General features: G+C 37.3%; 1 long non-coding RNA gene across 3 annotated transcripts in view; it reads right to left on the bottom strand.

The window, feature by feature from the left end:
• Positions 1 to 23,136, bottom strand: part of LOC145524472 (uncharacterized) — a 517,399-nt gene that overhangs the window by 463,096 nt on the left and 31,167 nt on the right. For all 3 annotated transcript variants that reach the window (XR_014067557.1, XR_014067559.1, XR_014067558.1), the window contains exon 2: positions 20,075 to 20,230. This is a non-coding gene — a long non-coding RNA (uncharacterized LOC145524472). The remainder of the gene's footprint in view (positions 1 to 20,074; positions 20,231 to 23,136) is intronic.

The following is a 23,136-nucleotide window of genomic DNA, read 5'->3' as shown; positions in this document are numbered from 1 at the left end:
TGCTCTCTGTCCACCTTCTGTCCAAATTTAAAGCTTGCCTTGTGTGTGTTTAGTCGCTCAGTCGTGTCTGACTCTTTACGACTCCATGGACTGCAGCCCACCAGGCTCCTCTGTCCATGGAGATTCTCCAGGCAAGAATACTGGAGTAGATTGCCATGCCCTCCTCCAGGGGATCTTCCCCAACCAAGGATCAAACCCAGGTCTCCTGCATCGCAGGAGAATTCTTTAAGCCTGAACCACCAAGGAAGCCCAGAATTTGCCTTTTCTCATCTTTAATCCATCTATCACAAGGTCTCTTCAGGTCCTGGTTTCCATCAGATACTTCTGAATCCTTCTTGGCAAGCTAAAAATATTTTGCTGTTCTCCTTGTGTATTAGTTTCCTAGAGTTGCCATAACAAAGTACCACAAACTGGGTGGCTTGAACAATAGAAACTGATTGTCTCTCAGTACTGAAGACTAGAAGTCCAAGATCAAGTTGTCAGCAGGGTTGGTTCCTTCTGAAAGCTATGAGGAAGAATCTGTTCCATACATCTTCTCTAGCTGCTGGTGGTTTGTTGGCAATTTTTGGTGTTCTTTGGCTTATACACACATCACTCTGATCTCTGTCTTCCTGTTCATATTGCATTCTCCCTGTGTGTGTGTTTGTTGCCAAACTTCCTCTTCATAGAAGGGTTAGGGCCCACCCTAATGACGTCATTTTAACTTGTTCCCATAATGACTATTTCAAAAGTAAGCAAGTTACCTTGCTGGAGTAAGAAGTTCAGGTAGTTGGGGATTAGGACTTCAACATATGAATTTGGGGAGGAGGGTGCACAACTCAACTCATACTACTTTGTCATATTATACACAGGAAATCGGGAGGTCATGCCATGACCACAAACCTAGAAATCCACCCATAACCATATTTACACTCCCACCTCATGCTGGGATTTGAGGCTTACTACAGGGGTTGGTTACTCTCTAGCTTCACCCCAGAAGTTCTTGCTGCTTTCAAATCCCCAAATGTTTCTGGAGTTTATGTCTCACAATACCAGTCAATCAGGAAGCAGGTCCCCTACTCATACACATACACTGCATTAAATCTTTTTGCTTTCTGGGTCAGGAATTTTCATATACTCAGAAGAGGGAAAAAGTGACTATTAACAACAATGTCCAGCCTCCTATTCACAGCATAAATTGGATTGGAAACACTGATGTTTTCAGGACTAAGCAATGACAACTTAAAAGCTTTAACTTCTAAAACTGAAAAATCTTTGTTTTCATTTTTGACATTATTATCTCTCTCTGGTGGCAATGAGTAACTAATTCAAATAGAAGCAAAGCTCTGGAACCAAAAGAACTACCAGGAATGAAACTCATACCAGTTAACATGAAAATATCATCTGACTAGATCAACATTCCCCAGAATGTGTTTCTCAAACACTTGTTTCTCAGAGTCAGTATCAGGTTATCAGAAATTGAAGGAAAAAAAAAAGAAGAAAGAAAAAAAGAAACATTTTATCGTCAAATAGATTATGGAAATGCTGAATTAAAAAAAAAAAACAGATATCTAGTACCATGGAAATGTAGATACGAAAGGGACTTGAGGTCTAGATTAATTCCATTTTTCATATATGAAGAATATAGTCCCACAGGAGAAAAATAACTAATCCAAGACTGCACAGCTAATAATACAACTCAATATTTTGACACTCAATAAAAATTTTTTCATCTCTCTCTACTAAATTACCTATTTTACACAAGGAGGGAAGGAGAGAAAGAGAAGAAGAGAGAAAAGATATAGTAGAAAAATAATAATTCAACTAACATCCTTGGGCACCAACTGTATACTGGTAATACACAGTAATAGCAAAGCAAAAAACGTGATCACTGAATTTCAGAAAACTCAACAAGTGGACAATGGATAATCCTATGTCCTATTTGGGGGACATTAGTAATCTCTGCACCTTAAAAGAAGACAGCTATATTATAGGATAGAAATCATTTTCCATTCTCTACCCAATATCTACTATGATGAATTGAAAATCAAGCAAACTAAATACACTCTATAATGTGAAAGCACATAATTCTGGTCAATAGAAATTATACTTGATTTACCTATTAATGAGTTTATAAGAATTTTTAGAAAAGAAAGCACATAATTCTGGTCAGTGGAAATTATACCTGATTTACCTATTAATGAGTTTATAACAATTTTTAGAAAAGATGCCAATCCAAAGGACATTTATAAGAAACTTCTTTGTCACATATATGATATTATTAAAAAAAAGAAGAAAGCAGGGGGGAAGATCAGAATAAATAGACATTTCTCTAGGCAAATGCACAGAAATGATTTTTCAAGCAACTTACAATTTCAGTTTTGAAGAAACTATACATTTTCAGAGCTGGGTGGCATCTTAGGCATCAATTAGTTCACCCAACTCTTTTATTGAGGATAAAGAGGCAAGAGGAATTAACCTACTTATACATGTTTATAACTTTACCGAGAGAGCAAGAGTAAGTAGTAAGTAGCAAAAGTAAAACTCCAAGTCTGAAGATAAAACTATATAGTAAGAAATAAAACAAAATAGCAGGAAGATAAGAAACAAACTCAAGGAAGAATTCAGTGATACTGTAAGTAGAGTAAATAGCAACAAAAGTATTTCAATGTGATCACATTAGTGCATTTAAGATCAGTAATCCAAGTTATTACTAAAAAGTGTTTGATTCCAAATTACTGTTTGTGACATGAGGTAAAATCTAGTAGACATCATAGTCTCTTCATTATAGCAGTTACCATTGCTGTATAAAAGGCCTATTAAAGCCAAATGACAAGATTGGTGGAAAACAATTATTCTTACATAGTCTTTTATCAACCCATATGAGACATCTTTACATATGTATTATTTTATGAAATTCGAAGCAACTGAAAAAAGATAAAACCATCCCTCAAATTACAGATGAAAAATAGAAAAATCAAGAAAGGAAAAAACTGAAAACAAATATAATGTAAGATTATTTTTTCATTTGTATAATGGAATTACATGCATTGACCTGTTTAAATGGTGATATGATGAAAACAGAGAAACTCTTTGCACTGATCAAAAAAAATTTGATCAGTGTAACTACTGATGACGTTCTCTGTTCAGCAACTGGCAATATATGAGATCAATTATCAAAAAGTGCCATCAGTCTGATGATGCTCAGACTGACTCAGTAGATTGTTTACTGGAAAAGGGAGTTAAAACATGATATTTAATGACATGGTTACCAAAAGTGTGGACACATAAATATTTACCACTATGTCATGTCACAATGCTTTTACCACAAAGATGCAGTCCATGAGTAGTAAGAAAAAGCTCATGCTCCTTTATAAGATTTCAAAAACTCTATCACACATAATTCCAAGATCTAGAACACATGGATCTCTGAAAAAATAATAAAAGGAAAATATTCCTAAAACCTTTGTTTCCCTCATATGTACTTAATGAAGGGGCCATGGTCTGAAATGGTGGCCTAATCAAGACAGGGTCAGTTTGAAGGCAACTTCTGCCATCAGGAAATAAGGAGGAATGACTTACTCTCTATGCCAAGGTCAGCTTAGGAACATATCTAGATATGGTAATAATAGTCACATTTTCAGTAACAGTAATCTTTAAATTTGCACCAGACTTTCTGGTAAACTAATAGTATACCTAGATTGTGGACACCATTTCTTTGTAACTGATTGAAAAACAGTGAGAGATTTTAATCTGAAAAAAAAATCTCCTCAGCCAAAATGGGATGAAAATTTCATTGATGATATTTTAACTGAATAGGAGAGAATGAATATTCAAGAGAAATGAATATGAATAAGAGATATTACCGGCACAAAATCTCACCTCTGGCTCTAAAGCCACCAGCATAAAGTTAAAGAACTTAGGACTTCATCTTTCAGTTTGAGTGCTCTATTTTATGTCTTAAAGACTTCTATAATTGAATTTAGTTTTCCTCTCATCTCAAATGTTATTTTTAAAAATGCTGAAATTAAAAATAGTGGAAAGCTGATGGAAGCTCTCCATGGATAAAACATGGAGTTTTATTAAACTACTTTACTCCTGGCAACTGTTTTCGTGGTACAGTGGTGGTAGCATTCTTTAAATGCCAACGTTCCACTTGTGCTGAACACTGGCAATTTTTTTACAAATAACTGAGACCTCTGATGGTTAATCCACGTGAATTTCCCACCTCATGCCTGGTAGATGCAAACTATCAGGGGAAACTGAATAAAGTGATAGGGTCTCACAATGAACATTCAGATTTAGACATAGATTATACATATTTAAACAAGTTCCAGGGATGATTCTTGCACACATTTGTGAGTGGGAAGCAAACTTAATATGTCTAAAATCCCTGATTCATTATCCCTTGACATGTAGCAAATCTCAGTTATCACTAATTGAGTCATCACCTATGGAATTATATTTCACTAATTATGAAGACTCTCCTTAGATGATTGAAAACTTAAGACTTTATGAGCAAATAATTCATCAAATTAACATACTGACAGGCAAACAGAAGTACTTGCAGGTAACAGAAGGATTTAGCAACTTTACCTTAAATTTTGACACCTTGTTATACTCACACACTCAACTAACCTTACACATTTTTGTCCTTGTTCTTCATGTTTGCTCTAGTATCATTTTTAAGTATCCTAAGCTCTAGGTTAATTATTTATATTTGCTCCTGAAAAGCCATCCTTCAGGGCATTGCCCCAGATTTTAGTTTTAATCTACGAACTGGTTAGAAAGAAGTATTTATTGCTCACTATTCATGTTTCCCTAAGGTGAGATTTCTCCCTGAATACTTGTGATTGACAAGATGTGAACAAGAAACTGACCTTGCATAGTTTAGCTTACTCATTTTTCTTCCTTTTGACTGCCTACAGTGAGTATGCACTTTGCTTTGCTCTTCCACACAAGGAACTGCCCTGAGGTATACACATGTGCTCCGTGCTCAGTCATGTCTGACTCTTTTGCAACCCCATGGACTGTAGCCCAGCACGCTCCTCTGTCCATGGGACTTCCTAGGCAAGAATACTGGAGTGGGTTCCCATTTCCTTCTCCAGGGGATCTTCCTAATCCAGGGATTGAACCCATGTCTCCTTCCTGTACCTCCTACTCTGCAGGTAGATTCTTTTACCACTGCACCACCTGGCTCTTCCAAGTCATATATTTTACAATAACTTCCACGTGGGAACATCTGTGGCTGTTTAAAGCTGTCCATAAAATCTACATAGATATTTCTCCAAAAAAGACACACAAATGACCAAGAGGCCCATGAAAAGATGTTCAACGTCACTAACTGTTAAAGACATGGAAATCAAAATTAAAATGAGGTATACCTCACACTGATCATCAGAATGGCCAACATCAAAAAGCAACCAAAAATGAATGTTGGAGAGGGTGTGAAGAAAAGGGAACCCTCCTACCCACCCACTGCCCCCACAATAGTGAGAATGTAAACTGGAGAATAGCATGGAAGTTCCTTAAAAATCAAGAAACAAAGGTTCCATATGATATGGCAATCTATATGACTCCATATAGAGGTTCCATATGATAAGACAAATCCTAAGAGACGATGGTGTTAAAGTGCTGCACTCAATATGTCAGCAAATATGAAAAACTCAACAGTGGCCACAAGACTAGAAAAGGTCAGCTTTCATTCCAATCCCAAAGAAAGGCAATGCCAAAGAATGTTCAAGCTGCCACACAACTGTACTCATTTCACACACTAGTAAAATAATGCCTAAAATTCTTCAAGCTAGGCTTCAAGAGTACGTGAATTGAGGACTTCCAGATGTCCAAGCAGAATTTAGAAAAGGCAAAGGAACTAGAGATCAAATTGCCAACATCCGCTGGATCATAGGAAAAGCAAGAGAATTCCAGAAAAAACATCGACTTCTGCTTCATTGACTATGCTAAAGCCTTTGACTGTGTGGATCACACATTGACTACGCTAAAGCCTTTGACTGTGTGGATCACAACAAATTCTTAAAGGGATGGGAATACCAGACCACCTTACCTGCTTCCTGAGAAACCTGTATGCAGGTCAAGAAGCAACAGTTGGAACTGGACATGGAACAACAGACTGGTTCCAAATTGGAAAAGGAGTATGTCAAGGGTGTATATTGTCACCTTACTTATTTAATGTATATGCAGAGTACATCATGAGAAATGACAGGTTGGGTGAAGCACAAAGCAGAATCAAGACTGCCAGGAGAAATATCAATAACCTCAGACATGCAGATGACACCACTCTTATGGCAGAAAGTGAAGAGGAAGTAAAGAGCCTCCCGATGAAGGTGAAAGAGAGAGTGAAAAAGTTGGCTTAAAACTCAACATTCAAAAAACTAAGATCATGACATCAGGGCACATCACTTCATGGCAAATAGATGGGGAAACAGTGGAAACAGTGACGGACTATTTTCTTGGGTTCCAAAATCCCTGCAGATGGTGACTGCAGCCATGAAATTAAAAGATGCTTGCTCCTTAGAAGAAAAGCTATGAGCAACCTAGACAGCATATTAAAAAGCAGACACATTACTTTGCCAACAAAGGTCCATCATAGTCAAAGCTATGGTTTTTTTCAGTAGTCATGTATGGATGTGAGAGTTGGACTAGAAGGAAGGCTGAGTGCCGAAGAATTGATGCTTTTGAACTGTGGTGTTGGAGAAGACTCTTGAGAGTCCCTTGGACTGCAAGGAGATCCAATCAATCCATCCTAAAAGAGATCAACCCTGGGTGTTCATTGGAAGAACTGATGTTGAAGCTGAAACTCCAATACTTTGGCCACCTCATGCGAAGAGTTGAATCATTGGAAAAGACCCTAATGCTAGGTAGGATTGGGGGCGGGAGGAGAAGGGGACGACAGAGGATGAGATGGTTGGATGGCATCACCGACTCGATGGATATGGGTTTGGGTAGACTCCAGGAGTTGGTGATGGACAGAGAGGCCTGGCGTGCTGCAATTCATGGAGTCGCAAAGAGTCGGACACAACTGAGTGACTAAACTGAACTGAACTGATGCTGAAGCTGAAGCTCCAAGACTTTGGCTACCTGATGCAAGGAGCCAACTTTTTAGAAAAGATCCTGATCCTGGGAAATAATAAAAGCAGGAGAGGAAGGGAAAGACAGAAGACAAGATTGTTGGATGGCATCACCAACTCAATGGACATGAGTTTGAGCAAGATCTGGGAGGTGGTGAAGGACAGGGAAGCCTGGCATGCTGCAGTCCATGGGGTGGCAAAGAATCGGACACAACTGAGTGACTGAACAACATCAACAAAATACAAACTATTTTCTGAAAAATTTGGGCACAAAATTAGTTTTGTGCATTTTTAAGGAATCTGCATTAAAATTTGAACTAAATGTTGTGACTGAAGATTAATACACAGAACTGAGGCCAGAAGTCTGCTAAAATGAGCAGACTGATTCCCAGAATGGGAAATCAGTCAGATGTCAGCTGTTTAATGTTACTTTAATAATATTTATTCAGTGATTTCAAAAATATAAAACATTTTATATATCTACAAAAAACATTGCAATAGAAAAGAATATAAATTTGATTTCTTGATCAATAGAATCATAATTGAATTACATTCAGTTAATCTGCCATGTTGATACTAGTTTTGGGGGCTCCCCTCTTGGTAAAATGGAGATTCCACGTTTTGGTCGTCCATGTAATTATGACATTAAGTTGCTCCAAGAGCCTGTGACTGCATTCAGAACCTGTGCCAAGCAGGCCTTATACGGTTCCCACTATAAAAGGGACAGATTACATTTTGCCAGGTATATCCTGCATCCTGGAATAAAGAACTGCACCACTAGGTCTTGGAGGCAGCAAGGATCATATAAATATTTGAAACGTTCTGAGATCATCTAGGGACTGTGATCTTCTCAGAAAAGCACTTCAGTTGTTTTGACTCAAGTAAATCCAATCAAATTTATCCTTGGAACACTTTGAGTTAATGGCAGGATGCAGGAAGGCAGGCTCTGAAAACAACTCCTCCAATGGAATACCATGTAGAGAACACAGAGAATTCCCCATTCCACCATCCAGTCCCCAACACAGAGTGTACCCACTGTAGCATTCAAATAAAACACTCTAAAGTGTGACAAAGCCTGGTGCTGGACAAAATCAGCTCTGTACACTCTGAAATATATGTCATGGTTCTGTTTGTTGTGTCTATGCTACATTGCTAGTTTTCCTTCAAGTTAGAAACTGAAGTAGAATTACAAACTATAGCTCATGCAAAGACACACTATCACCATGTTCAACTGTTTTTCAAACCCTTTCGAGACCATTCTTTTCTTGCTACACCCTGCATCTCTCCCAGGCTTCTATTTCTCTGAACTAAAGAGTTAGAGAGCATGGATGAGGTGTGTGATGGTCCTTATACCTTTACACATCACTAGTGCAGGGACGTAGAAGTGCCAAAAGTGTCACTTTGATATCTGACAAGAAAAGCTGGAAGGTTATACAGGGACATGAGAAGCTGGAGGAAGAGATTACATAGATGTTGAACTCAGATTTTTACTCCCAACTCCAAAAGACAGACTGATGGAAGAGGCAAGGAAGCACTGGCCTTAAGCCCAGAGCTGAGCTAAGTTAAAGGGTCCATCAGTGACCTTAAACACACATCTAAAATCATGTGGGAATGGGAAAACAAAAAAGCTCTTCACCAGGACTTTATCTTTTCACAAACTGCTAGCAGCACAGTTTCAGTTTCTCTTCCTGTCAGCGGCAAATTTCAGGTACATGCAATCGCTAGACAATTTCTTTCAAGCAGTCTATCAAAGAAATAACAAATTACTTTATATGTCACTTTTGGAAAGAGAATAAATGTATGCAATTACCCAACATCAGTTGTAAAAATTAAAAATAACACAATAAGTTGGAAATGCTAGAAATAAAATTCTATGAAGTTTTATGCCTGTCATGCTTAAAATTACACATTAATCCAATTTGCAGAGTTAGTACTCTGATAAAAATAAACAGAGATCATGTTTTGATATGAGCTAAATTCCTCCATCTGCCAGAAAGCAACTACCATTTAAGCTGCTCTTTCACTGAAATGTGTCTATTTCAGGTCTTGTAACTACTAATGTGCTTGAATCATAAAATAAAAAAGCTTAAAATTTCATGTAAGAGAACCTTCCCTTAACATTCAAAATACTTTGCAATGTGATCCTCTCCTTAGTTTAAAATGAAACTTTGGTTTACATCAAATGCACTGTGAATAACGACACTGCTGTACAGTAAGCTTGGAAATAGGTCAGAGCAGAAGTGGGGGGAGTAGATGGAGGGGTGCCCTAATTCAATCCCTCCAATTTTGTTTCCCAAGTCAAGCTTCATTAGTCTTACAGTCCAGGCACCAAAACCACAGAAGGCATCCTTTCCTTCTGGACTCCTAATCTTTATTCCTTTTTTTTTTTTTTCACCCAGATGCAGTAAAAGTAACTAAAATTTATTTGGTGATTGTTTCATGCAAATCATTATGTTAAATACTAATCATCTAATTTGATTCTCACAAAAGAACATCATGAGGTAGGTGCAATATCTGCACTTTAAAGATAAGCAAATTAATAGAGCCAGGTTTCTAGCAGCAGGATCCACAACAGCCAAAAGGTATAAACAACCAGAGTCCACTGTCAGATGAAGCAGATAAGCAAAATGTGGTAGACACATACAACAGAGTATTATTCAGCTTAAAAAGAAAGAAATTCTGACACATTGTAAATGTGTATGAGCCCTTAGAATATTATAGGAAGTGAAATAAGACACAAAAGGTAAATGCTGCATGATTCCACTTACATGAAGTGCCTAGAAAAGTCAAGTTCAAATAGAAAGTAGAAGCAGAGTGGTTGTTTAAGGGTTACAAAGTTTTAATTCTGGAGACTCATTGCATTACAATATGAAGGTACTTAACATTACTAAACTATACACTTAAAATGGTTATGATAGTCAATTTCATATGATGTTTATTTTACCACTATTTTTAAAACATTTTAAAAAGATAAAACTGACACACAGAGAGCTTAAGTAACTGATCAGACTTTACTTAGAAGTGTTGTGTTTCTGCAAGTGCCATACTAAGATAATTTTAGTATTTTTCAAAATAAATTTTTAAGAAATATAAAGGAAATATGTTTGAACAAAGAACCATTCCTGTAGGATATACCTTACCATTAACATACCAAAGCCATAATCTGAGCATTTATCCTAATGTCAGACATTATCTGTCTCCTTGTCCAAAATCCAGCCAGTTACTAATTCTTACTTAATCAGCCAATAAAATATCCCTTATTTCTAGCTCTTTCTTCCTTATAACCACTGCCACTCCTTTACTCAAGGCGGTCATCACAGGGACTCTGCAATCACTCCCTCCCTTACCTCCTTGTATCCAAAAAAACCATTCATTCTGGACTGATCATCGGTCCCTTGGCTGACATTCTTCAAAACCAAAGCCTTCAAATAAAGCATAAAGTTCTTCATATGACATACAAGGTCCTGCCCAGCATTGCTTTCATCTCCTCTCCCATTTCACACTATCTCTGCTCCATAAGTTCCAGACATAACCAACACTTTGGAGGTCCCTACTATGCCAGGTCACTAAAATGCTGTTAGAAATGATGTTCCCTTCCCCTGTAATTCCTTCCTTCCCTTCTCACTGAAAAACATTCCCACTCATCCATGAAGAATTATTTCACAAATATCTAGCCTCGGAAGCCATTCTTGATACCCAGGGCTGCAAAGAACTCCATCAACATGACTTATTAATATTTAAAGTGGTCAAAATTTCTGTAACAATTGCCATCTTCCAGCACTGTGACTGCCTTATAGAAATATTCAATCAATGTCTGATTGTCTGAATGAATAAATGATGAATGAATTAGTAAATCAGAACTTGTTAAGCATGAGTCCCAGCAAACAGCAGACAAGAGAACCATAACTTACTGCTTGAAGATTGGACCCTAATCATGTAAGCTGGTCTCTGCACTGCAGTGGAAAGTGGATGAGTTTGAAAACTTCTTCTATGCATCCACCCCATTAAGGAGACTGGAGACTTGCTAGACAGCACTGAAGAATTATTTAGACAAAAACATTAAAGAAACAGATTCTAAGAGATACTTAATTCAGTCAGTCTCAAGCATTAGTAATAGAGAAAGCAATAGCTTAACACAGACCAGGAAAGGAAAACACTTCTATATTGTACTGTTGCAGCAGCTCAAAATATTTGAGACTTTTTACACAGAGGCTACACTTAGATTCTTTACAATAGGACAAACTGGCACTCCATTTTTCAAGAAATGATTAAAAATGCTGAGCCCTTGAAAATTGAGAACCATTATCAGTCTCAAAAAGAATAGATGCACAGCTTCCTGAGAAAAACACAAGGTCAGGGTAATGAAGAACCGTGGTGGCTAAACAGATGTTTCTAGACCATGTACATGAGATGTGAATAAAAGTCAATCTTTGGTTAATGAAGTCCACCAACTACTATCAATTGCTGCTGATGCCTAACATCAGAGGGTTTAGCACAAAAGAAATGGGAGATGCACTTCTAATGACTTTGATGTCCTTGTTGAAAAAACCTCAAGCACTTGAGGGCATAAGTGGCATCTTCTTATCTTCCAGCTGAAGATCATGAATTTAGATAGAAAATAATAATGAAGTTAAAAAGTGGCTGGAGTCAGATCATAGAGCAAAGAATTCTGACAGATTTGGAATTTACCCAATAAGCAATTAGGAGCCACTGAAGTTCTCTGCAGAGGGAAGGAAGCTTGCATTCTAACTCATAAGTTAGATTCATGTAAATTGAATTTATGGAATCAATTAAGTGTGGCATAAATGCCTCTAGAATCTACTAAAACTATAACACTTTATAAGACTTGAAGACAGAGTACTAAATCTTAAGTGGCAATAACCCTACTAAGCTTTATTGGGCCTTGGAATCATGGCTAAATATTCTTCAGTCTCCTATACATAACCTCTTTATTTTTTAATCTGAAATCCTAAGGGTAGTTTTGAACAGTGTACATCAAATTAATGGTCTTACAAGAGTGTGAGAATGGTGCCCATCCCACCATCTATAGAACTACATACAAACCTCCAATCCAACGTTCCTACTAATAAAGGTGTTTTTTTTTAAAAAAAAAAAAACAAGCAGCAATAATAATAGTGTAACGACACATATACACACATGTCTATCTTTCCTGAATTACACTAAAAAAAGGATATAGTTTCTAAGATTTGCAGAGTATATTCTGTGTAATGTAAAATAAAATATAGTTTATACCTATATAATAAATGTACTTTAAGACACATTTGTACCTTAGGAGGTCCTCAGAGAGGTACCAAGGTATAACAAAAGATATTCCTGTGTCTGCCAACTGGAAAGGACATATAGTATTTTTAAATACACTCTGGACATAAATATGAGTTTATATCTAAAACTGAAAGTCTCAACCGTAACCATTCTTAATTATAAGTGTATTTAATCAAACTCCTTTTTTGAATAGTTCTACATAATCTGCTCCAACATTGTGAGAGCAGGATTATTTTTAACACTATTCAATGATTCTCCAAAGCAACACCAGTGAGATTAAAATGTATTCACACACTGTTTCCAAAAGGGATACTCATTATGGGAGCCCTAGATTCATCTATGATTCAGACTATTGCCCATTGAAGCCAAGGAAACAGAAGACCCAGATTGTGATATTAAATGAACTGTTTGACAGAAGATGTATTACTGGCCCAACTCTTATCATAATACCTCCTCAAACACATATAGCACTTGCTATAGCCCAGATACTATTATCATGTGTGTGTGTGTGTAGAGAGACACAGACAGACATAAATTCATTTCATCTCCTTTTACAGGAAACATTCCTCATAACATCCTGTAAAATTGGTACTCATTACTCACGTTTTACAGAAAAGGAAACAGGGACACAGAGACATTAGATAACAGCGCCAACATTGCACAAGGAGGAAATGGCAAGTTTGATATTTAACTGTGTGAAGACTAGCTCCAGAGTCCATTCTCAATCACCAAGCTTCCATACTGTTTCTGTAAAGTTTAGATTTCAATTTTACCCTCTTCTGTGCTTGTGTAGCACCTTATACATGCCTCTGTCTTGGTGCTTCTCAAATTATGCTAAAATAATATTTTATTATACATTACTTATTATTGTATAATATTTTATTTAGAGATAAACATTTTATTTATAGATTAACATACATAGTAATATTATGTTATTATTAATACTTATGAATATATTATATTATGATTACTATATTCTTTATAGTAATATAATTCAAAGTCCTTTGCGATCCTACATTGGGCAGGAAGGAAAATTATTCTGTATCTCTGCAATCCATGTTCCTAACACAGTAAATCAATACATGGTAAATACAGTACGCATGTGCTGATGAAAACCTACCAAACACCATGGCTGTTCACCATTCTTGGCTAAGCCTGTCTGCTCAACTGGCATTTTTACTGTCTTTTTGATAGCTGACTTTCACCTTCAACTTCTGAACCTTGACCCCCGCCCTAAACTGTTCAGATCACTACCCCTGGAACAAAGGTATTAAAATATAAAGTCTACCCACTCCAAAAACAATGATAATAATAGCCACAATAAACACAGGAGTTAGTACTTATTGAGCATCAGCTAAGATTGCAGCCTTTGTTACCCTGGCTATCATAGCGGCTGGGATCTATGCAATATAGAAAGAATTTTGCACTAAGATTACTCTGCACAGACTATGCAACTGTCCAAAGAACACTTTAAAACTGAATACTCATTCAGGAAAAAAAAAAAAAAGAAATCAAGAAACATCTGAGGAAAACTGTGTCCTTTGCTCTGTGAAGAAATTTACAACTTTTTTTTTGTTTTAATCAAGCCACAAGCTTTTCTTCTGCATCATAGAATTCCAGCTATAGCCACAGAATTCATTAAATCACATGCAAAAGTCTACTGCTTTGAATTTTAGCTAACATTTCAACCTGCCTTAAGAATTCAATTAGAGATTATAACAATGAGTCACAATTTATCTCAGTATAATGACTTCTGGCTTTTACATAAAAAATTTAAAACTATCAAAGAATGAGAGCAAGAGCTTTCTTCTTCACAATTAATATTTACTAAGTCTCCAGGGCCGAAATTACCTCAGTCTTTTTCTTCAAGTCTACAATCACAGCTGCAGTTTTTTTCCATTACTATAGCAACCACAGGAATGCAAGCATTGTGTTTCTTTCTCTGTCCCAAACATATAAAAGGGGCCAAAGTAGCAACAACCACCAGGAGACAGCTAAATACCCTAAAAATGGTCATAATTAAGAATTTACATTTATGGGAATATTTTGAAAGCACATCTGACTTCAGAGTACTTAGATCATTCAACTATGACAAAATACATATTCATTCAAGTTTATTGAATCAAGATTCATTAGTTTCATTTACAGAGACTTTCCACAAAAAAATCCTAAATTTACTAGTTTCGTCTTTTTGTCTAAACAAATGACAGAAAAAAGAATCTCCACCATTAAGGTTGTAGAGAACTTTGCAAATTACATAAAAAGTGTCTTATTTACACACAAAAGGGAGCTAGAAAAGGACCAAAATGTAACAAGTTTATGGTTTGATCCCCAATTGTGTTGTTTATACTTCAAAATCGTAGTAATAGTATGGACATTCCTTCATGCCTACAGTTGTATCTTTAATCTAAGTTCATTGTAAAGTAACACAAGCACAGTATTTAAAAAAAGAACTCAGTGGAACTTTCAAACATCTGACTCCTATTCTCTATATCTATGGTTAGGTGGGGGTTTCCCAGGTTGCGCTAGTGGTAAAGAACCTGCCTTCCAATGCAGGAGATATAATAGACATCGGTTCAAGCCCTGGGTGGGCAAGATCCCTGGAGGAGGGCACGGCAACCCACTCCCATATTCTTGCCTGGAGAATCCCATGGACAGAGGAGCCTGGCGGGCTACAGTCCACAGGGTCGCAAAGAGTAGGATATGACTGAAGCGACTTACCACAGCACAGCACATGGTTATGCAACTTTAGAAGTCCTCAATCCAATTTTGCTGTAATACAACAAATTTTAAGGGTAAAGATTTGTGGCATAAATAACAGCATTCTTCATTGTAAATACAGTGACTTAGGCTTTAGACTGTATTTAAGTCACTTAGGCTTTAGATTGGGCTTCTCTGGTGCCTCAGATAGTAAAGAATCTGCCTGCAAAACCCAGGTTTCATCCCTGAGTAAGGAAGATCCCCTGGAGAAGGGAATGGCTACCCACTCAAGTATTCTTGCCTGGAAATTTCCATGTAACAGAGGAGCCTGGAGGGCTACAATTCATGGAGCTGCAAAGAGTTGGACAGGACTGAGCGATTAACACTTTGACTTTTCACTTTAGGCTTTAGACATAGACCTTCTACAGGATTGATTGCTATGTATATGTATTTGGGGAAAGGTAGGAGGAAAAAAGATCTGAAATATCTTCCTCCATCATCTATCCCAACTTATTTTTTCAGAATAAAGAATTGACATAAAGATAAAATGATGACAGACAGAGAGATACCCCTCCCAGTTCTCACAAAGAAATGGTTTCTATCATTCAGTATTTTTTCTTTTATTTTACAAGGAAGATACCTATCTTAATAATTTTCCTAAGAAATACATATTAAACACTTGCACTAGAACTGACAGATTATGTAGAGCTCTTTATGGAAGGGGGGTGGACTCCTACACCATCATGTATAATCTACTGAGATAAGTGTTATAATAGATGCATTTACAAAGCATAAGAGAAACACATAGGATGGGCCCTACTTTTCCTGGAGCAGCTTCACAGAGGTAGAATCATTTCCTGTTGAGTGCTGAACACATTGTGTTCATAAGATGAAGGCACAATTTTAGGCACAGGGAACCATGTGCTGGAAGATGAAAGCAGAAAGTGGGCATGAGATCACTTTGCAAACAGCTTTGGATGACATCCCCAAGTCTAGACTTTCTCTATGGGCAACAGGAGAATTAGCTTTAAGAAAGTCTATGACAATGGAATAAGAATAACTTGGAAGAGAGACTGCAGTGAGGAGATACTGTAAAACAAGAAAAATGCTCCAGAGAACTAAAGAAGAAGTTAAACAGAGACATTATAGTGAAATAGAGACTGATTAGAAAGAGATTTAGAAGGGAGACTCCACATAACTTAATAACCTTGCATACATCTAGAAGTCAGTAAAATAGACTGGTTAAAGATACTATGATAATTTCTTCTTTACTGAAAAACAACTCATGTATAACATTTTATTAGATTCAAGTTTACAACATAATTATTAGATATTTTTTATATACAAGCATATCTCAGAGATACTGAAGGTTCGATTCCCTACCACTACATTAAGGCAAAAGTGTGAAAGTGTTAGTTGCTCAGTCATGTCCAACTCTCTGAGACCCTATGGACGGTAGCCCTCCAGATTCCTCTGCCCATGGAATTCTCCAGGCAAGAATACTGGAGTAGGCAGTGATTCCCTTCCCCAGATCTTCCCCACTCAGGGACTGAACCTGGGTCTCCTATATTGCAGACAGATTATTTATTGCCTGAGCCATACTAAAGTAAAAATCACAGTAAAATGAGTCACATGAATTTTTAGGTTTCCCAGTGCATATAAAAGTTATGTTTGTAGCCTATTACATGTGTAGTAGCATTGTATCCCCCAAAATAGTTTAATTAAAAATACTTAATTGGTTAAAAAAAAATACTAACCGTCATCTGAGCCTTCAGAGTGTCATGCTTTTTTTGCTGGTGGAGGGTCTTATTGATGGTAGCTGACTGATCAGAATGGTGGCTGCTGAAGACTAGGGTGCTATGCTATGCTATGCTAAGTTGCTTCAGTCGTGTCCGACTCTGTGCGACCCCATAGACGGCAGCTCACCAGGCTCTGCCGTCCCTGGTAGAGGATTCTCCAGGCAAGAATACTGGAGTGTGTTGCCATTTCTTTCTCCAGTGCATGAAAGGAAAAAGTGAAAGTGAAGTCGCTCAGTCGTGTCCGACTCTTAGCGACCCCATGGACTGTAGCCTACCAGGCTCCTCTGTCCATGGGATTTTCCAGGCAAGAGTACTGGAGTGGGGTGCCATTGCCTTCTCCAGAAGACTAGGGTAGCTGTGGTTATTTCTTAAAACAACAATGAAATTGGCCACACTGGTACACTCTTTCTTTCACGAATGATTTCTCTGTAGCATGAAATTCTGTTTGATAGCATTTTACCCATAGAACTTCCTTCAAAATTGGAGCTAATCTTCTTAAGCCCTGCCACTGCTTTATCAACTAAGTTTAAGCAATATTCTAAGTCCTTTTTTGTCATTTCGACACTATTCATAACAACTTCGTCAGGAGTAGATTCCATCTCAAGAAATCAGTCTTTGCTCAGCCACAAGAAGCACCTCATCTGTTAAAGTTCTGAATCATGAGATTGCAACGATTCAGTCACATTTTCAGGCTCCATTTCTAATTCCAGTGCTTAGGCTATTTCCACTACATCTACAGTTACTTTTTCCACTGAAGCCTTAAACCTCTTAAAGTCATCCATGAAGGTTAGAATGAACTTCCTCCAAATTCCCATTAATGTTTATATTCAACTCTTTCCATGAATCATGAATACTCTCAGTGGCATCTAGAATGCAAATCCTTTCCAGGATTTACTTGCAATTAATTTGCTCACTATGGCAACAACAGTCTTACAAAATGTGTTTCTTAAATATTAAGACTTGAGAGCCAAAACGTACTCCTTGACCCAGGGGCTGCAGAATGGATGCTGTGGTGGCAGACAGGAAAACAACATTAATCTCATTGTACAACTTCGTCAGAGCTCTTGAACAACCAGGTACATTGTCAGTGAATAATAATATTTTGAAAGGATTTTTTTCTGTAAGCTGTAGGTGGGCTTAACATATTTAGTAAGCCATTTTGTAAACAGATGTGCTAGAGTTCAAGTTTTATCTTTCCTTTTATAGAACACAGACAGAGTAGATTTAGCATGATTCTCATGGACCCAGGGATTTTCATAATGGTAAATGAGCACTGGCTTCAACTTAAAGTCACCAGCTGTAGTAACATCTAACAAGAGAGTCACACTGTCCTTTGAAGCCTTGAAGCCAGGCACTGACTTCTCTCTAGCCATGAAAGTCACAGCATTTTCTTCCATTGCAAGGCTGTTTCATCTACAATGAAATTCCTTTGTTTAGTGTAGCCACCTTTATCAGTTACATGAGCTAGATCTTTTGATAACTTGCTGAAGCTTCTACATTTGCACTTGCTAATTCCCTTGCAATTTTTATGTTATAAAGATGGCTTCTTTCCTTAAATCTCAAGAGCCAAACTTTTCTTCTGCAGCTTCCAACTTTTCTTCTGCAGCTTCCTCAGCCTTAATATAGTTGAAAAGCATTAGGGCTTTGCTTTTCAACTTTCTTGCTGGATTAGGCTTTGGCTTAAGGGAATGTCGTGGCTGGTTTGATCTTCTATCCAGACCACTAAAACTTTCTGTATATCAGCAATAAGGCTGTTTCACTTTCTTAACATTTGTGTGTTCACTGGAGCAGCGCTTTCAGTTTCCTCCAAGAACCTTCCCATTGCATTCACAACTTGGCTAATAGGTGCAAGAGGCCTAACTTTCAGCTTGTCTTGGCATTTGATAGGCCTGTGTCACTAAGCTTAAGTATTCCTAGCTTCTGATTTTAAAGTGAGACACATGCAGCTCTTCCTTTCATGTGAATGTTTAAAGGCCACTGTAGGTCTATTAACTGGTGTAATTTCAATACTGATGCTTCTGAGGGAGTAGAAAGGCCCAAGGGTAGGGAAAGATGATGGGGGAACAGCTGGTTGGTGAAGCAGATAGAACACACATACCATCCATTGATGAAGTCTGACATGGGTATGATTCGTAGTACCCCAAAACAATTCTCAATACAACAGTAACACCACAGATCACCATAGCAAATATGATACTAATGAAAAAACTTGAAATATGGTGATAATTTCTAATATGTAACACAAAGACTCAACACAAATGTTGCTGAAAAAGATGCCAACAGACATGTGTGACACAGGGTGCCACAACTTTCAATTTGTAAAAAAGACATAGTATCTGTCAAGTGCAAGAAGGTGAAGCACAGTAAAACAAGGTGTGTCTATATTGCAAAATCAATGCCACAATAGGTCACCACACGTAATTGCATTTATTTCCGGTGAGGGAACTTTTAAGATACACTCTCTTAGTGACTCTTAAGTACACAATACAGTATTTTAGTAACTATAGTCGCCAGGCTGTACAGCACATCCCCAGGGCTTATTTATTTATAACTAGACATTTGTACCTTTGGTCATCTTAACCAATGATAACTTCCAACTGGAGAAACGTGAAGGGCAGAAACAGTGAATCATATATAAACTTCTAGCTTTGTCCACAAAATTAAATGTCAGCTTCTCTGCTTTGAGATCTTTTCTCTCCATACCCTAATTTTGTCACCCAGTTTACCATTATGATAATTATAAAGTAAGTTTAATAACCTTCTCTAAATGATATTTAACAAAAATAATATCAAAATAGTCCATGTAAAAATACCATGAAAAATAAGATAATTGGTCTTCTGGTTTCTTAAATAATTCAAGAATTTAAAATGTAACTATTTTTCCTTATCTTTGACCTCCATATCTTCTCAGAGAGAAAAAAAATAGTCTTTAAAAAGAAAGTCATATTTGTTGGACTGCTATAACTAACAAGAGTAGCTTTTTCACAGTGATATATGTAAGGGGGGTCTGTCTTATTACTTTTCAAAAATTTATTTTAATACGTCAATATTTAAGAAATAATTATAGCTTTGGAACATGTTACATAACTATGTAGCTACTAGAGAAACTTCCACTTTGCTAGCAGAATAAGACAAGACAAAACTGTAACCATATTACCCCAGTGCCATTAAGCATGAGAAAGAAAAGGGCAGATTAGAAAGCATATGTTACATTCTATTTCTTACCTTTTTTCACTCAGTATGCGTTTTTATGATTTATGTTGCTGTATGTCATTAAGTCCCCTTGCTTCTAACTGCTGGAATGTTGGAATGTTGTTTCATCACTCACATCTTGTATTAGACATCTAGGCTTCCTTCATCTCCCTTGAACCACAAATAATACTGTAAGAAATATAATAGATTTAATATTTCTAAGTGCTGTGAGACTTCTTTCTAGAATGTCTGTTTGTGTCTACACTTAGACTAGCAATGCACAAAAAATTATGCCCTCCCACACTTTTGCAATACTTGGTAGTAATCTTTTGCTTAATCTTTGCCATTCTGATTGAAGTAAAGTGAATGATGATTATTGATGCAATAATTTGCATCTCTTGCATTACTAGTAAGATGGAGCATTTCTTCACACACTTGAAAGACATTCATAGTTTCCCTTCTGTAAATTGCTCAGTCATACTAGTTACTCATTTTACTATTTTGCTTTACATACTCATTATATAAAGTTACAAATGCACATAAATTTAACATGTTTTACATGGATACCTAAGAATTTTAAGTATTTGACTATGTACGTTATGTATATACCACGACACAAGAAATGACTTGGGCAAAGGCTAACAGAGTATTACCAAGAGAACGTACTGGTCATAGCAAACACCCTCTTCCAATAATACCAGAGAAGACTCTACACATGGACATCACCAGATAGTCAATACTGAAATCAGATTGATTATATTCTTTGCAGCCAAAAATGGAGGCGCTATATACAGTTAGTAAAAAACAAGACTGGGAGATGACTGTGGCTCAGATCATGAACTTCCTATTGCAAAATTCAGATTTAAATTAAAGAAAGTAGGGAAAAACCATTAGGCCATTGAGGTATGACCTAAATCAAATCCCTTATGATTATACAGTGGAAGTGACAGATTCAAGGGATTAGATCTGATAGAGTGCCTGAAGAACTATGAACGGAAGTTTATAACATTGTACAGGAGGCAGTGATCAAAATCATCCCCAAGAAAAAGAAATGCAAAAAGACAAAATGATTGTCTGAGAAGGTCTTACAAATAGCTGAGAAAAGAAGAGAAGTGAAAGGCAAAGAAGAAAAGGAAAGATACCCATCTGAATGCAGAGTTTCAGAGAATAGCAAGGAGAGATAAGAAAGCCTTCCTAAGTGATCAATGCAAAGAAAGAGAGAAAAACAATAGAACAGAAAAGGCTATAGATACCAAGGGAACATTTGATGCAAAGATGGGCATAATAAAGGACAGAAACAGCATGGGCCTAACAAAAGAGGAAGATGTTAAGAAGAGGTGGGAAGAATACATGAAGAACTATACAAAAAAGATCTTAATGTCCCAGATAACCATGATGGTGTGATCACTCACCTAGAGCCAGACATCCTGGAGTGTGAAGTGAAGTGGGCCTTAGGAAGCATCACTATGAAAAAAGCTAGTGGAGATGTTGGAATTCTAGCTGAGCTATTTCAAATTCTAAAAGATGCTGCTGCTAAAGCAATATGCCAGCAAATGCGGAAAACTCAGCAGTTGCCACAGGCCTGGAAAAGGTCAGTTTTCATTCCAGTCCCAAAGAAGGGCAATGCCAAAGAATGTCCAAACTACCGCACAACTGCACTCATTTCACATGCTACCAAGGTGATACTCAAAAGTCTCCAAGCTAGGCTTCAAAAGTATGTGAACCAAGAACTTCCAGATGTATAAGCTGGATTTAGAGAAGGCAGAGGAACCAGAGATTAAATCGCCAACATCCATTGGAGCATAGAGAAAGCAAGGGAATTCCATAAAAGCATCTACTTCTGCTTCATTGACTATGCTAAAGCCGTTGACTGCGTGGATCACAACAAGCTAGAAAATTCTGCAAGAGATAGGAATACCAGATGACCTGACCTGCCTCCTGAAAAATCTATATACAGGGCAAGAAGCAACAGTTAGAATTGGACGTGGAACAATAGACTGGTTCAAAACTGGGAAAGGAGAATGTCAAGGCTGTATATTGTCATCCTGCTTATTTAAATATATGCAAAGTACATCATGTGAAATGCTGGGCTGGATGAAGCACAAGCTAGAATCAAGATTGCTGGGACAAATATCAGTAACCACAGATATGCAGTAGAAACCACCCTTACAGCAGAAAGTGAAGAGGAACTAAAGAGTCTCTTGATGAAGGTGAAAGAGGAGAGTGAAAAATCTGGCTTAAAACTCAGTATTCAAAAACGAAGATCATGGCATCAGGTCCCATCACGTCATGGCAAATAGATGGGCAAACAATGGAAACAGTGCCAGACTTTATTTCTTTGGGCTCCAAAGTCACTTCAGATGGTGACTGCAGCCGTGAAATTAAAAGACGCTTGCTCCTTGGAAGAAAAGCTGTGACAAACCCAGACAGTGTATTAAAAAGCAGAGACATCACTTTGTCAACAAAAGTCCGTATAGTCAAAGCTGTGGTTTTTCCAGTAGTCATGTATGGATGTGAGAGTTGGACCAGAAGGAAGGCTGAGTGCTGAAGATCAATTTTTTCAAACTGCATTGTTGGAGAAGACTCTTGAGAGTCCCTTGGACTGCAAGGGGATCAAACCAGTCAGTTTCCTTTCATTTTCTTTTTCCTAAAGGAAATCAACCCTGAATATTCATTGGGAGGACTGATGCTGTAGCTGAAGCTCCAATACTTTGGCCACCTGATGCAAAGAGCCAGCTCATGAGAAAAGACCCTGATGCTGGGAAATATTGAAGGCAGGAGGAGAAGGGGATGACAAAGGATGAGATGGTTAGATAGCATCACCGACTCAATGGACATAAGTTTGAGCATTCTTCGGGAGATGGTGAAGGGCAGAGAAGCCTAGTGGGCTGCGGTCCCTGGGGTCACAAAGAGTTGGACATGACTGACTGACTGAACAATATCAACAACAATGTATGTATGTATACAAAGTACCTGCCTGCAAATAGGTTTATAAAAGTATTTTTTCTTTCTGATTTAACCTAACAATTTGGAAACATTATATATTGGAAACTGTTTTTAAATATTCACAATGCCTGGGAATTGACCATAAATGA

This window comes from Giraffa tippelskirchi, chromosome 10 (assembly GCF_054371585.1).
Source record: "Giraffa tippelskirchi isolate mGirTip1 chromosome 10, T2T-mGirTip1v1.2.pri, whole genome shotgun sequence".
Classification (NCBI taxonomy): Eukaryota; Metazoa; Chordata; class Mammalia; order Artiodactyla; family Giraffidae; genus Giraffa; species Giraffa tippelskirchi.
This window is presented reverse-complemented; position numbering and strand designations above follow the sequence as displayed.